The sequence below is a fragment of the Papio anubis genome, chromosome 15 (genome assembly GCF_008728515.1).
Source record: "Papio anubis isolate 15944 chromosome 15, Panubis1.0, whole genome shotgun sequence".
Taxonomy (NCBI): Eukaryota; Metazoa; Chordata; class Mammalia; order Primates; family Cercopithecidae; genus Papio; species Papio anubis.
This window is the reverse complement of record NC_044990.1, coordinates 79,443,354-79,460,412: the sequence shown is the minus strand read 5'-3', so window position 1 is coordinate 79,460,412 and position 17,059 is coordinate 79,443,354. Positions and strand designations below refer to the sequence as shown.

At 40.4% G+C, this 17,059-nt stretch overlaps 1 long non-coding RNA gene across 1 annotated transcript in view; it reads right to left on the bottom strand.

The window, feature by feature from the left end:
* Positions 1 to 16,781, bottom strand: part of LOC116270508 — a 39,081-nt gene extending 22,300 nt beyond the window's left edge. Inside the window, exon 1 of the long non-coding RNA XR_004178553.1 lies at positions 14,700 to 16,781. This is a non-coding gene — a long non-coding RNA (uncharacterized LOC116270508). The remainder of the gene's footprint in view (positions 1 to 14,699) is intronic.
* Between the last annotated feature and the right edge of the window lie 278 nt (positions 16,782 to 17,059).

Genomic DNA, 17,059 nt, shown 5'->3' with positions numbered 1-17,059 from the left:
AGTGGAAACACTTGTTTTGTTGCATCCTTCCTAGCAGTGTTCCTAATGCCTGACCAGCCACCGAGATGTTTAGCATTTAAATGAGATTAAACCCATCTATGGGTGCAGAAATGAACTAAGGCCCATTGGTTCTCTGCAAACAAATACATATTAAAAGATGATAGTTTTGCATTCTAAACCATGTCAAAACCATCGAAAATATTAAATTAGCAACTTGACCAAGGACTGCCAGGAAAAACGGTTTCCAAAAAAGTGTTCTTTTTTTTTTTTTTTTGAGACGGAGTCTCACTCTGTTGCCCAGGCTGAAGTGCAGTGGCGCGATTTCGGCTCACTGCAAGCTCCGCCTCCCGGGTTCCCGCCATTCTCCTGTCTCAGCCTCCCAAGTAGCTGGGACTACAGGTGACTGCCACCACGCCTGACTAATTTTTTGTATTTTTAGTAGAGACGGGGTTTCACCGTGTTAGCCAGGATGGTCTCGATCTCCTGACCTCGTGATCCACCTGCCTCGGCCTCCCAAAGCACTGGGTTTACAGGCGTGAGCCACTGTGCCCGGTCCCCAGAAAAGTCTTCTTTAGCCAAGATTCCAAGGAAAAGTGTTGAGCACGTAAATTATACCAAGGAAAAGAGTTGAGGACATAAATTACACAAGGAAAGGTTGCTTTTTGGTTTGAATTACCTGCATACTTTCAGGCACTCTTTAACTTTAACTTTGAAGACAGAAAATAATAAAAGTAGGTAACACTCTTGGAGCATAATAGTAAGTTGTAAAGATTAAGATAAGGATAGAGGACAGTGGAACAGGGAGATGGGAGGAAAAAAATCACCTCTATTCTATCCTCTATTCTGGGCAATAGATCATGCTATCTCATGCTTGCAGGTAATGAGGCTAGTGTTGGCCAACGAGTGTGGTCAAGGAGGACAAATCATCTGTAACAGACAGAATGATTATGTTAATTGGGGTTATCCAGAAAAACAGGGCCAGTAGGATATATTGGAGAGATTTATGTTAAGGAATTGACTAATGTCGTTATGGGGAATGATGACAAGTCAAAAATCTGTAGGGCAAGGCAGCCAACTGGAATTTCAGGCACAAGATGATGTTGCAGTCTTGAGTCCAAAATCTGCAGGCTGAGAGTCTCTGTGTTAAAAGTCTTGAGGCAGAATTTCTTCTTCCAGAAACCTCAGTCATTCTCGTAAGTCCTTCAACTGACTGGATGAGGTCCACTCACATAATCAACTTTACTCAAAGCTTACAGATTGAAGTGTTAATCACCTTCACAGCAACATCCAGCTAGCATTTGATAAAACCATAGCTAGGCACCATAGCCTAGCCAAGTGGACATATAAAACTAACTATCACAATGACTATCATTTTCTTAGTCATAGTTGTTGGTTACTATAACCTTAGGCCACTGTCTGCCCATGGAATCTAGCCAGTTGTCTTTTGTCCTCAGAATGAAAAGCAAATAATTCTGATTTTATTCACTCACCTTCTTGCATTTCTTCTCTGCAAGGAAGCTGGGAAAGGAGACTGAGGGAGAGAGATGTTTAATGTGACTTTGCTTTAACATGTGTATTTGTGGTCAAGTGCTAATCCGAATTCACAAGGCTGTGTCAATGAACTTGAAGATGCATCGCCTACCACAAGGTACTTTCTTGACCTCCTCTGTCTTATGGGTCTTGGGAGCATTAGCACATTCATCTTAGGATAGATCATACTTGAAGCATTGTTTCACAGTATGCATATTTTATATTAGAAACATGACGTAGGGACCAACCCAGGGTAACACTGGAAGCGCAACAACAAAACAGTCATCTGGGGAGCATCCGGCTGACAACAGGTTGATAATGTATTTCACATATAGCAGGGAAATCTGTCACACTGAGCCCAATTCCCTTTTCTGACACCAGGGAGCACTTAGTGGTGGGTTCTCCAAGACACAGAGAGAAAGCCTCTTTCTGTTCCTGGTTGAGCCAAGAGACATGTGTACAGAAAGGAGTCCTCACTCTTTTGACACCATCCGTGAGATGTGCAGTTTTTTTTTTTGTTTGTTTTTTGTTTTTTTTTTTTTTGAGATGGAGTCTCGCTCTGTCGCCCAGGCTGGAGTGCAGTGGCCGGATCTCAGCTCACTGCAAGCTCCGCCTCCCGGGTTCACGCCATTCTCCGGCCTCAGCCTCCCGAGTAGCTGGGACTACAGGCGCCCGCCACCTCGCCCGGCTAGTTTTTTGTATTTCTTAGTAGAGACGGGGTTTCACCGTGTTAGCCAGGATGGTCTCGATCTCCTGACCTCGTGATCCACCCATCTCGGCCTCCCAAAGTGCTGGGATTACAGGCTTGAGCCACCGCGCCCGGCCGAGATGTGCAGTTTAACTGAAACATTGCTTATGAATTCTTTGCAAGGGATGTGTTGGTCTCTTCTCACAAATCGTCTCTTTCTGGCCTTTGTTTGGGGCACCATAGGGCCATCTCGAAAAGCTCGCCCTTGCCTCGGTGACACCGGATGCTCCTGGTACTAATCCTTCCTGTAGTCATCACTGGTTGCAGAAGAATGCCTCATTTCTGTGTTCTACTAGCCTAGCTTCAGAACCAAACCCATGTAGCATGTCAAATCAGGTGTTCTTTTTGACTCACTCACTCTTTTTTTCCAGGGCAGTGGAAAGGGGCCTTGCTTAGGGACAGGTCAAGAGATAATTGGGAATTTTGCAAAGCCCTAATGAGCACAGCCTGAAGGTCCCGGCTGTGTTCACACTTCCAACAGCCACTATGTGTCGACATGTCATACAACCAGCCCTGATTCTCCCATCCCGAGGTCTCCCAGCCCAGGCAGGGCCTCCACTCCCCTCTGCAATTGCCTCACACCCTTGTCTAACTGTTAATTAGATGCCTCATTTCTTGGCATGTGTATGGGCTTGAGCCATCTGCTTATTGATCACATCCTTCAGAATATATTGGATTTTAAGGAACCCAGCCACAAAGCAGGTTATGTTGCAGGTGGCTTATTGAGATTTCTCCAGAGCAAACTCAAGAGTGTATAGTGTGTGGTGACCTGTAGTCAGGCACATGAACCAACAAGGTATAGACATACTGCCTACAAAGCTCAGAGACTGTCATCATTATAAAATGATACAAAAACAACACTCAAAATTCCTACCTGAAATCCTTCCACAATATTTGGTATTGCACAAAATAAAAATACATAAAGTAGGCAAACAAGGTACACATTTACCGAGACCTCTATACCAGTACTAAAGACTAAATAGTGGATTGCCTAGCTTACAGACAATCTGGAAGCTCAATCCTCCAGGCCAGGTCCTGTGTCTGAATCCTCCACCAGACCTTAGAGAGCTGTTAGGGGCAGGGGCGTCTGTCCATATTTGCGTCTCTAGCCTCTCTAAACTGCATGTTGGAACACATGTGATTCTTGATGCTGCTCTTTAAACAGAAAACAGTGGAAGTGCTTTGGATCTTTAAAACTCACTTCTGAATAAGAATGTCTGATATCCGTGGCATTCATGATAAACAAAACAACCACCGTTGGAAATATTTCTCATTTTTTTTGTCCCAAATTCCTGTTTCATTCCTCCCTTTAGCTTGCTTCATTTTGGATCACAACTTTTCTTGGGTCAAGGTAAACCACCAGCCTAAACAAAACAACATAAACTTTCCTGGAGAACATTTGGGATTATTCTTCAACTAATTAAAATATCTCAGGACCCCTCCAAAATTCTTATGCAAAAGGGAAGATCACTGCAACCCCTTCTCCCAAATGAATACCTGTTACCAGCATTTTGCATTAGGCAGGTCCCCAGAGAGAGGTAAAAGGCCTCTGGTGAGGTGGACTTGGAGCAAGATGGCAGAATAGAAGACTCCACCCATCATCCCCTCTTCAAGGACACCAATTTAACTACACACACACACACACACACACACACACACACAACCTTCATCAGAACCAAAAATCAGGTGAGCCCTCATAGTACCTGGCTTTAACTTCAGAGGCAGGAAAAACCGTTGTGATATGGTATGGAGAGCATCTCTGGGCACTAGAGGAGGGAGAGCACAGCAATTGTGAAGCACTGAACTCAGTGCTGTCCTGTTAGAGCAGAAAGGAAAATCAAAAGGACCTAACTCAGCTCATGCTCACCCACAGAAGGAACATTTAAACCAGCCCTAGCCAGAAAGGATTGTAGATCCCAGCCGTGCAAACTTGAGTTTCTACAAACCTTGCCACCAGGGGCTACAGTGCTCTGTGTCTCCAAGTAAACTTGAAAAGCAGTCTAGGCCACACGAACTGCAACTCTTAGGCAAGACCTAGTGCTGAACCAGGCCCAGAGACAGTGGACTGGGGACATGTGACATACTGAGACACAAGCTGGGGAAGCCAGGGAGTACTGGCATTGCCCCTCCCCTAACCCCAGGCCGCACAGCTTGTGTCTCCAAAAGAGACCCCTTCCTTCTGCCTGAGGAGAGGAGAGGGAAGGGTAGGGAGGACTTCGTCTTGCATCTTGGATACCAGCTTAGCCACAGCAGGATAGGATACCAGTCACGGCTGTGAGGCCTTTGATCCAGGACCTGGCTCCTGGATGACGTTTCTAGACACATCCCAGGCCAGAAGGGAACGTGCTGCCTTGAAGGGAAAAACTCAGTCCTGCCAGTACTCATCACCTTCTAACTGAAGAGCCCGTGGGCCCTGAATTAACAGCAGCAATACCCAGATACTATGTTGAGGGCCTTGGTGAGCCTTTGAGACTTGCTGGCTTCAGGTGAGACTCAGCACATTCCCAGCTATGGTGGCTCTAGGAAGAGACTCCTTCTGCTTGAGAAAAGCAGAAGGAAAAGTAAAAGGGACTTTGTCTTGCACCTTAGGTACTGGTTTGGCTACAGAAGGGTAGAGCACCAAGTGGGCTCCTTGGTTCCCTATTCCAGGACTTGACTCCTGGATGACATGTTTGGACCTGCCTGTGTCCAGAGGGGAGCCACTACCCTGAAGCATGAGTCCCAGGCCAGGCAGCATTCACCACAAGCTGATTGAAGTGCTTTTAAGCCTTAAGGGATCATCAGCAGTAGCCCGGCAGCACTCCCTGTGACCTGTGGTGGCAAGGACTTCAGGGTGGGGCTCCTTTACCTTTGGAACGGGGAAGGAAGAGCAGGAAGGACTGTGTCTTGTGGTTTGAGTGCCAGGTCAGCTGCAATACAGTAGAACACCAAGTAGACTTCTAAGGTTTTTGACTGTACTCCCTGACTCCCAGATGGCACCTCTAGACCTACCAGGGGCCTAGGCAAACTTGCTGCCCTGAAGGAAAAGACAAAAGCCTGGTTGGCTTTGCCATCTGCTGACTCGAAAGCCCAAGGGCCTTGAGTGAACATAGGCAGTGGCCAGAGAGAGGTTACAGCAGACCATGGGTGAGACCCAATGCTGTACTGGCTTCAGGTTTGACCAAGTGCCGTCATAATGATGGTAGCCACAGTGGTGCTTGTGTCACTTCACCCCCAGCTTTACATGGCTCAGAACAGAGATAAAGAGACTCTGTTTGTTTGGGAGGAAGTAAGGGAAGAGAACAAGAGTCTCTGCCTGGTAATCTAGAGAATTCTCCTGGATCTTGTCCAAGACCATCAATACCTAGAGATAGCAGATGGTGTATCTCCGCTAGCCTGCAAGAACCACAGTGTTACTGTACTTGGGTGCCCCCTAAAGCAGATACAGCTTATATCACAACACCCAAGTTCTTTGAATATCTGGAGCCTTCCCAAGAAAGATGGGTACAAACAAGCCCGGACAGTGAAGACAACAATAAATACCTAACTCTTCAATGCCCAGACACTGAAGAACATCTACTAGCATTAGCACCATCCAGGAAAACATGACCTCACCAAATGAACTAAATAAGGCACCAGGGACCAATCCTGATGAAACAGACATATGTGACCTTTTAGACAGAGAATTCAAAATAGCTATGTTGAGGAAACTCAAAGAAATTCAAGATTTTAACACAGAGAAGGAATTCAGAATTCTATCAGGTAAATTTAACAAGGAGACTGGAATAATTAAAAAGAATCATGCAGAAGTTCTGGAGCTGAAAAATGCAGCTGGCATACTGAAGAATGCATCAGAGTCTTTTAATAGCAGAACTGATCAAGCAGAAGAAAGAATTAGTGAGCTTGAAGATAGGCTATTGTAAAATGCACAGCCAGAGGAGACAAAAGAAAAAAAGAATAAAATACAATGAAGCACACCTACAGGATTTATAAAATAGCCTCAAAAGGGAAAATCTGAGAGTTATTGACCTTAAAGAGGAGGTAGGGAAATAAATAGGGACAGAAAGTTCATTCAAAGGGATATCAGAGAATTTCCCAAACCTAGAGAGAGATATCAATATCCAAGTACAAGAAAGTTGTAGAACACCAAGCAGACTTAACCCAAAGAAGACCACTTCAAGGCATTTAATAATCAAATTTAGGATAAAGATCAAGGATAAAGGACCCTAAAAGCAACAAGAGAAAAGGAACAAATAACAAGCAATGAAGCACCAATACTTCTGGCAGCAGACTTTTCAATGAAAACCTTACAGGCCAGGAGAGAGTAGCATGACATATTTAAAGTGCTGAAAGAAGAAAATGTATACCCCAGAATAGTATATCTGCCAAAAAACAAATACCCTTCAAACATGAAAGAGAAATCAAGACTTTCCCAGACAAAATAAAGCTGAGGATTTCATCAATACCAGACCTGTCCTACAAGAAATGCTAAAGGGAGTACTTCGATCAGAAAGAAAAGGATGTTAATGAATAATATGTAAACACCTGAAGATACAAAACTCACTGTTAATAGTAAGTATACAAACTCAGACTATTACAACACTGTAACTGTGGTGTGTAAATTACTTTTATTCTAAGTAGAAAGACTAAACGATGAACCAGTCAAAAATAGTAACTAGAACAACTTTTCAAGACATAGTACAAGAATATGTAAAGAGATAAAACAAAAAGTTAAAATGTGGAGGGATGAAGTTAAGATGTAGAATGTTGGCCACGCATTGTGGCTTATGCCTATAATCCCAGCACTTTGGGAGGCTGAGGCAGGCAGATCACTTGAGGTCAGGAGTTCGAGACCAGCCTGGGCAACATGGTGAAACCCCATCTCTACTAAAAATACAAAAATCAGCTGGGCATGCTAGCACACGACTGTAATCCTTACTACTTGGGAGACTGAAGTATGAGAATCACTTGAACATGGAGGCAGATGGAGCAGTGAGCTGAGATTGCACCACTGCACTCCAGCCTGGGCAACAGAGCAAAGACACTGTCTCAAAAAAAAAAAAAAAAAAAAAGTGTATTGTTTATTAGTTATGTTTTTGCTTGTTTACTTATGCAAACAGTGGTTAAGTTGCTATCGGGTTATAATAATGGGTTATAAGACAGTATTTGCAGGCCTCATGGTAACTACAAACCAAAAAACATACAATGGATACACAAAAAAGGAAAAGCAAGAAACGAAATCATATCACCAGAGAAAATCACCTTCAGTTAATTGAATACAGGAAGAAAAAGAGAGAAGGAAGAGAAGACCACCAAACAACCAGAAAGCAATAACAAAATGGCAGGAGGAAGTCTTTACTTATCAATAATAACACTGAATATAAATGGACTAAACTCCCAAATTAAAAGGCATAGACTGGCTGAATGAATGAAAAAAGCAAGACCAATTGATATGTTGCCAATAGGAAACATATCAGACTGAAAATAAAGGGATCGAAAAATATCAAATTTGTCTGATATAAGCAGGAGTCACTATACTTTCAGACAAAATAGATTTTTGAGACAAAATCTATAAGAAATGACAAAGAAGGTCACTATATAATGATAAAAGGGTCAATTCAGCAAGATAATATATGAATAACAATTTTAGATACATATGCACCTAATACTGGAGCACCCAGATACATCAAGCAAATATCAGAGCTAAAGAGAGAGATCAGCTCTAATACAAGAATAGCTGGAGACTTCAACACCCCCTTTCAGCACTGGAGAGATCTTTTAGACAGAAAATCAACCAAGAATCACCAGACTTAATCTTCACTATAGGCCAAATGGATCTAATAGATATTTATAGAACGTTTCATCCAATGGTTGCAGAATATACGTTCTTTTCCTCAGTGCAAGGATCATTCTCAAGCATAGACCATACATTAGGTGAAAAACAAATCTTAAAACCTTCAAAAAATTAAAATAATACCAAGCATCTTCTCTGACCACAATGGAATAAAACTAGAAATCAATAACATGAGGAATTTTGGAAAGTACACAAACACATGGAAATTAACCAATATGCTCCTGAATGACTAGTGGATCAATGGAGAAATTAAGAGGGAAATTGAAAAATTTCTTGAAACAGATGATAATGGAAACAACATACCAAAACCTATGGGATACAGCAAAAGCAGTACTAAGAGGGAAGTTTATATCTACAAATGCTTACATCAAAAAAGGGGAAATTCTTCAATTAAATAATCTAATGATACATCTTAAAGAAATCGAAAAACAAGAGCACACCAAACTCAAAATTAGTAAAAGAAAAGAAGTAATAAAGATCAGAGCAGAAATACATGAAATTGAAATTAAAAAAATACAAAGGATCAATAAAACAAAAAGTTTCTTTTTATAGTGAAACACAATTGACAAACCTTTTAGTCAAACTACTTAAAAAATAGAAGATACAAATACACAAAATCAGAAATGAAATAGGAGACTTCACAACTGATACTGCAAAAATTCAAAGGATCATTCGTGGCTACTATAAGCAACTATATGCCAATAAATTGGAATTTCTCCAAGAAATGGACAAATTTCTAGACACATAAAACCTGCCAAGGTTGAGCCAGGAAGAAATTCAAAACCTAAACAAACCAATAACAAGTAATGAGATCAAATAAAAATTCTCTCAGTAAAGAAAAGCCCAGGACCCAATGGCTTTACTGCTGAATTTTACCAAACATTTAAGGAAGAACTAATACTAATCCTACTCAAACCATTTTGAAAAATAGACGAGAAATGAATATTTCCAAATTCATTCCATAATGCAAGTATTACCCTGATACCAAAACCAGACAAAGACACATCAAAAAAAGAAAACTACAGGCCAAAATCTCTGGCCTCAAAGTCCTCAACAAAATACTAGCAAACTGAATTCAACAACACATTAGAAAGATCATTCGCCATAACCAAGTGGGATTTATCCCTCGGTGGCAAGAATTTTTCAACATATATATATATTAATCAACATGATACATCATGTCAACAGAATAATGGATAAAAGATAAAACATAATAAAGGATATTAGGATCATTTGAATTGATGCCAAAAAAGCGTTCGATAAAATTTAACATCATTTCATGATTTTAAAAAACCCTCAAAAAACTGATGTAGAAGAAACATACCTCAACATAATAAAAGCCATATATGACAGACCCACAGCTTGTATCATATTGAATGGGGAAAAACTGAAAGCTTTTTTCTAAGATATGGAACATAACCGTGACAAGGATGCCCACTTTCACTAGTATTATCCAACATACTACTGGAATTCCTAGCTAGAACAATCAGAAGAAAGAAATAAATGGCATCCAAATTGGAAAGAAAGAAATGAAATTATCTTGTTTGCAAATGATATGATCTTATATTTGGAAAAACCTAAAGACTCCACCAAGAAACTATTAAAACTGACAAATTTAGTAAAGTTGCAGGATATAAAATCAACATACAAAAATCATTAGCATTTCTGTATGCAAACAGTGAACAACCTGAAAAAGAAATTTCTGTAAATCCCATTTACAAAAGCCAAAAATAAAATTAAAAACCTAGGAATTAACCCAAAGAAGTAACGGATCTCTATAATGAAACAACAAAACACTGATGAAAGAAACTGAAGACAACACCAAAAAAGGGAAAGATACTCTATGTTCATAAATTGGAATAATCAATATTATTAAAATGTCCATATTACCCAAATCTGCAGATTTAATGCAATACTTATCAAAATACCACTGAACTTCTTCACAGAAATAGAAAAAACAATCCTAAAATTTATATGGAACCACAAAAGACCCAGAATAGCCAAAGCTGTGCTAAGCATATAGAACAAAACTGGAAGAATCACATTACCTGACTTCAGATTATACTACAGAACCATAGTAACCAAAATAGCATGGTACTGGCATTAAAACAGACACGTAGACCAATGGAACAGAATAGAGAACACAGAAATAAATCCACACACCTACAATGTGTGAATTTGCAATAAAGGTGCCAAGAACATACACTGGGGAAAAGACAGTTTCTTCAATAAATGGCTCTGGGGGAAACTGGATATTCATATGCAGGATAAAACTAGACCCCTATCTCTAGTCATATACAAAAATTAAATCAAAATGAATTAAAGACTTAAATTTAAGACCTCAAACCATGAAATTACTACAAGAAAACATAGATAAAACTCTCCAGGACATTGGTTTGGGTAAAAATTTCTTGAGTAATATCCAACAAGCAAAGCAACCAAAGCAGAAGTGGACAAATGGGATTACATTAAGGTAAAAACCTTCTGCACAGCAAAGGAAATAATCAACAAAGTGAGGTGGCAACCTACATAATGGGACAAAATATTTGCAAACTACTGATCTGACAAGGGATTAATAACCAGAATATATGAAGAACTCAAACAACTCTATAGGAAAAAATCTAATCATCTGATCAAAAAACTGGGCAAAAGATTTGAATAGACATTTCTCAGAAGAAGACATGCAAATGGCAAGCAGGCATATGAAAAAGTGCTCAACATCATTGATCATCAGAGAAATGCGAATCAAAACAACCAGGAGATATCATCTCACCCCCGTTAAAATGGCTTATATCCAAAAGACAGGCAGTAACAAATGCTGGCGAGGATGTGGAGGAAAGGGAACACTCATATACTGTTAGTTGGAATATAAATTAGTACAACCACTATGGAGAACAGTTTGGAGGTTCCTCAAAAAACTAAAAATAGAGCTGCCATAAGATCCAGCAATCCCACTGTTGGGTATATACCCAAAAGAAAGGAAATCAGTACATGCAAGAGACTTCTGCACTCTCATGTTTGTTGCAGCTTTGCTCACAATAGCTAAGATTTGGAAGCAACCTGTGTCTATCAACACATGAATGGATAAAGAAAATGTAGTACATATACACAACGGAGCACTATTCAGTCATAAAAGAGAATGAGATCCTGTCATTTGCACTAACTTGGATGGAACTGGAGAACATTATATCAAGTGAAATAAGCCAGGCACAGAATGAGAAACATCGACAATAAGGTGACTATAGTCAATAACAACTTAATTGTCCATTTTAAAAAAAGTAAAAGAGTGGAATCAGGTTGTTCGTAAAAGAAAGGATAAATGCTTGAGGGGATGGATACCTCATTCTCCATGATATGGTTATTATACACTGCATGCCTATATCAAAACATCTCAAGTACCATAAATATATGCTCCTATTTTGTACCCCACCCCCAACCCAAGAAAAAGGACTCAGGCATCAGGAAAGGACAGTCCCCACAGATCATTCCTAAGTACGTTCTTCACTGGCCTCCCATTAACAGGACCACCAATTATAACTGTGGGTCTACAAACTAAGCCTAGCTCCTAAAACTAAAGTTTGTTGATTCCACACTGATATCATGACGGACTTCATCCCAGGTGCAGAACAAAGACATATGTAAAATAGACTATTCCTTTACTCTCTGTCTTCATTCTCCTTATCTTATGTAAAATGTAGTATTTGCCTAACTGCCTACCTGCTCCTCTTTCCACATGCCTTTCCCTCTGAGGAAATGTATAAATACCAAATCTCCTAAAAACCTCTTTGGAAAAACAAATCCGGATGTATCTGTGGCTCATGTGTTTCCCAGATGCACCCTAAGTAGTTTAATAAACCTTGATGATTGACGCTACGCCTCAGTCACTTATTCCAGTTGTCACTGAATTCTGGTTCCATTCCTCCCTTTAATTCCCTTCTTTGAGGATCACAGACAACTGTTCTCTGGTTAAGGTAAGACACCAGAGCATACAAAGTAACAAATTTTCCTGGAGCACCTTTGGGATTGTTCCTCATTTCTTGCCAAAGAGCTTTCTTCCAGAGACTCTGGCAGGGCGCAAGTTTGCAAGAACACAGAGAGCAGCTTATTGTGAACCAAGCCCACAATAAGCAACGCCTGGAGTAGGGGCCACAATGCAACCCTGACCACTGGCAGGGATGGCTATCAGGCCCTGTGGGTGACCATAGCCGGGTGGCTGGCTGGATGAGTGACAGGAAGCCACTTCTGATCCTTACCCTGTGCCCTGTGTCAGATAAAACAAATCCCAAGTTAAGTAAGGAAGAGCTTTCTTAGGAAAGACTATTGCAATATCTTGATGAAAGTTTAGCATTTTGGGCCAGGCACTGTGGCTCACACTTGTAATCCCAGCACTGTGGGAGGCTGAGGCAGCAGATCACCTGAGGTCAGGAGTTCGAAACAAGACTGGCCAACATGATGAAACTGTGTCTCTACTAAACAAACGAAATTAGTTGGGTGTGGTGGTGCATGCCTGTAATCCCAGCTACTCTGGAGGCTGAGGCAGGAGAATTGCTTGAACCCAGGAGGCAGAGGTTGCGCTGAGCCGAGATGGCACCACTGCACTCCAGCCTGGGCAACAAGAGTAAAACTCTGTCTGCGTGGGGTGGGGCAGGAAAAAAAAAAAGAAAGAAAGAAAGTTTGGCATTTCAAACTTTTAAACAGGTCAAGTTAGCAAGTACCTTGTCTAGATTACTCAGTAGATACAAACAGTTCAACGGATTACATATAAGGCAAAGAATGGGAGTTTGGAGGATCTGGCACTGTGTCTGATTCTGTCATAGGTAAAAAAAAAAAAAAAGGGGGGGTCACCTGTGAGGGTTTTGTAAGTTTTTATAGGGAAGGGCCAGTCATTGTGGTTGGCCATTTCCTGGAATGCAGAAAGGTTTCCTGACCATGGCTTAGGTAAAGCTGAATGTTGTCAGACCTCCCAGAAGTGGATGCACCTCTCAGGGCTTCCTTTTCTCTTCTGTAAAAGGAGATTAGCAATAATAGCTTGCTTTATCCACCTTATGTTGAGATTATGAGGATCAAATGAGATCCTGTTTGTGAAAGTATTTTACAGCCTGTAAGGCATCGTATTAATAATGTCAGCTGTTGTTATTATCTCCGATAGTGGCTATCCAGCTCTCTTGTTCACAACGGGTAAATGGGTGAACAGGTTCCAGAGATCACCCTGGCTGACATTATTGTCTTAAAATCTCCATACTTCCTGGCCAGAGGCCATGAGTTATCTGTGTGTGGCAGCGGTGGGGCCTCCTTGTGACTCCTCAGTAAACCTCGAGATGAGGCGTGACTTCCCCTCAGAGCCCATTTCCCAGTCTGCAAAATCCAGCTAAAGAGGTTGCCCTGGGCATGTAATGGAGCCACAGTGAAGTATTTTGTCAGCCCAAGGAGCTACTCAGCTGCTGACACAGAGGCGTTAGGACCTCACAGAAGGCATCCTCCACACACCGAGACAGGCAAAGCAAGCACCTGCGAGAGGCTTTACATCCTCAGAGGGCTGAGCTCCTAAATCACTTTTCTTTCAAAGGGCTGCAGGGCTTAAGTCAGAGATTCAGACCACAGCTGGTCAGAGGTAGGAGGCCGGAAGCACCTTGCAGCAGGTGTGGCATCGGTGGCCGCAGGAGAAGTGTGAATAATGCTTTGGTCAGCAAACCAAATAAAGATGCCTGGAGAGCAAAGCTTTTTCAGAAACCCAAGGAAGAAAATCAATGTTCCTGGAAAGGAGAGAGGGGAAAATCTATAGAAAGGGAAATCAGTGGTATGTAATGCAATTTGAAGATTTTCTTTTTCTCCCCTCAAGCAATTGACTCAATGGAGAGCAAAACCTAAAACCCTCTGATTAGAAAGGTGAAGGCTTCACTAGAAGAACCAGCTGGTTCTCGTATTGACTGGCCACTGGTTGACTGGGCCACTGCTGGTGTCTGGGCTTCTTTTTCTTTTGTTTTCTGTTGTTGTTGTTGTTGTTTGTTTTGTTTTTGTTTTCTGATTTATAAGAGTAGAGCTGATATGAATCTTCCAAAAATCAGACATCGAGTTCAGATTTGAAAGAATGCTGTCAGTTTTTAAATTATTCTCTCTGCTATGAATAAAATCCAAATAAATATGATAATTTCTGCATTTGACTTCATAAGTGAATACAGGAAACTGCTTTTCAACAGGGTCTTGAGCACTAATTTGCAGCCTGCAGAAGCAATTTCATCAGAAATATTCTAGAAAGAATATCCATTTTTGCGTTTAAGTGATTGTGATAGAGATATGGATGGCCTTTCTTAAATGATCAGGTCTAGAATATGAATTCATCATTATTATATTATTGATGTTGGGGGTCAGGTTTTAATTACCTTTGCATGCCCACTACTATGAATACATTCATTCATTTTCAGATAGTGAAAGCAGCATCACTGTTTGTCACATAGACTACCGACCACTCTGGCCCACCTGTTTCTTCATCAATATACACATTGTTCTAACAACTGGTTCTCCATCACATATATGACTGACAAAGGCCAAATATCTTCAAACAAATATAAAGAGTACACAATGACTTACTTTACCAGATCCTCCTCATATCTGCCTTGTTCTTCTGCCTGTGAGACCCAGGAATCCATGGAAATGATGGACAGGTAGTGCTTTCTGTCAAACATGTGAGAAATATTCTCCTAGGAAAGGCTGTATTAGAAATGACAGATTGAATGTTCACTGTCATCAACAGCATTGACTATTAAAATGACCCATCTCATGAAAAACAAAAGAATAAAGCTCCTGGCTAAATGAATAAAATGTAAGAGTTCTATGTTTGTAACCTGGTCCTGTTTATCATTCCTCATCTCTTCAAATCAACTGAATATGACAAAGGCAAAAGTTAGCCAAGGGAACAATAGCTTTTAACTCTGATTTCATTTTGATGTGTTTGTTCACCAACCAGGACCCCTGGGGGTTAACCTTTCTCTTGTAGTCATTGATCCTTTAAGATCTGAAGGCTTTTAATAAAATTGAGCTGACCAAGGCCTAAATTTTTTTTGATAATTTGTTTAAATCATAGACTGCCTCTCAGATTGTAATGAAACCCCTTACATCTATAAATGATGACAAGGAAACAGGCCCAAGATAATGAATTTCCAGCTGTTTTTTTTTTGTTTGAACAACTGACCGGGCCATTTTTTAAGCATAAAATAACTTCTGAACTGGCAATGTAAGGATACTTTCTCACTAGATATGACTTTTGTGCCACATGGAGAAGAAAAAATGATTACATTATTAGGGGACTCACATGAGACATGCCCTATATACCAGCATCCTAGTTAGCCATGCCAAGAAAACCCCAACCAGTAGACATCATCCTGCCCTCCGAAAGAATCTTAGCTTTGTAATTATAGTTCATTCAGATCACATCGGTTTCTTTGCTTTTGAAACAAAGAGAATGAACTGAAAGATACTCACCAGAAGAAGGGATGGTTTGATGATTCTCCTTAAGCTTCATCCACAGGAGCAGGCTAACTTTCTCATCACAAATGTGAGCTGCATCCACATGATTTGCCAATATTTCCTGTCATTTTTCCAAACTAATTTCATGATTGAATTGTAATTCAGTAAAAAGTGTTTGTTTTATGAATTGGTTGTTTTCTAAATTACATTTGAAAATTGAATGACTGTCTTCTTTACGAACAATAATTTTTAAGACCTGAATGAAGTACTTCTCTGAATTTCAGCAGAATTTTTCCTTCAATTAGCACAATAGGTGGGCCTATTTTTCGGTCTAGGGCCCACTGCAGGATTCAGACGTTTGCATCCTATCTATAACTACTCTGCTAGTTTCTTTCATTCTATCCTAGTAAATTTGTTTCCTAATTAGACCACAAGAATGATCTAAACAAGAAATTATAAAATCATGGTAATATAAAGAGAAAAGTATGAAATTTGGAATCAGGAGACCCATTCTTCAGTCCTGAATTTTCTATATTCTGCTTATAGGCCCTTGAACAAATAATTAAACTTTCTCAATCCCCCATAAAAAAGAATAATAATACCTAATAAAGGTCTTGTATGAGACCAAACAATATAATAAATGTGAAAGCTCCTTGATAACTATAAAGTTCTCTGAACAAAAAACACCTTTGTTCTTACCACTGAAAGACAAATTAGTAAAATAGTGTTAATATAAGCCTTAGGATCAGACACACCTAGATTCAAAATCTGACTCTAAGACTGATGTATAAGTGGCATGGTACATTGAGGTAAACAGAATTCTTAAATTTCCCCCAAGACCTTCAGCCCTAATCCCAGTGACTGGGAATAGATGAGATAACACATCTAGGGAAAAAGGAATTTTGCAGATGTTATTAAGGTTACTAATCCATCAACCTTGAATTAGTAAAATTGGCGATAATGGAGGTGAGTTTAGTATAATCACATGAGCTCTTTAAAAGCTCACTAGCTAGTAGCAGAAGGAGGAGTCAGAGAGATCGGAAGCATGAGGAGGATGTGATTAATGGTTGCTAACTTTGAAGATAATGTAAAAGTTAAAAGGAACTCAGAGAGACATCTAGAAGCAGAAGGCAACCCCTGGCCAACAGCTCACAAGAAAACAGCAACCTCAGTCCTACAACTGCAGGAAGCTTGATTCTGCCAAAAACGTAATTGAGCTTAAAAGTGGATTCCTTCCCCAAGCCTGAGTTAAGAGCCTAGCATAGCAGTACCCTGCTCTGGGCCTGTGAGACCTTGAGCAGAGAACCCACTTGAGTCTGCCCAAACTGCCAATCCACAGAATTGTGAGAAAATAAATGAGTGTTGCTTTAAGTTACTAAGCTTATGTTAATCTGTCAGGACAACAGTAGAAAACCTACACAGGCAAGTTTAAGTGCCTGGTGTGTACTAGAAGAGAAACCTGTGAAAACATTCATCCATTCCTC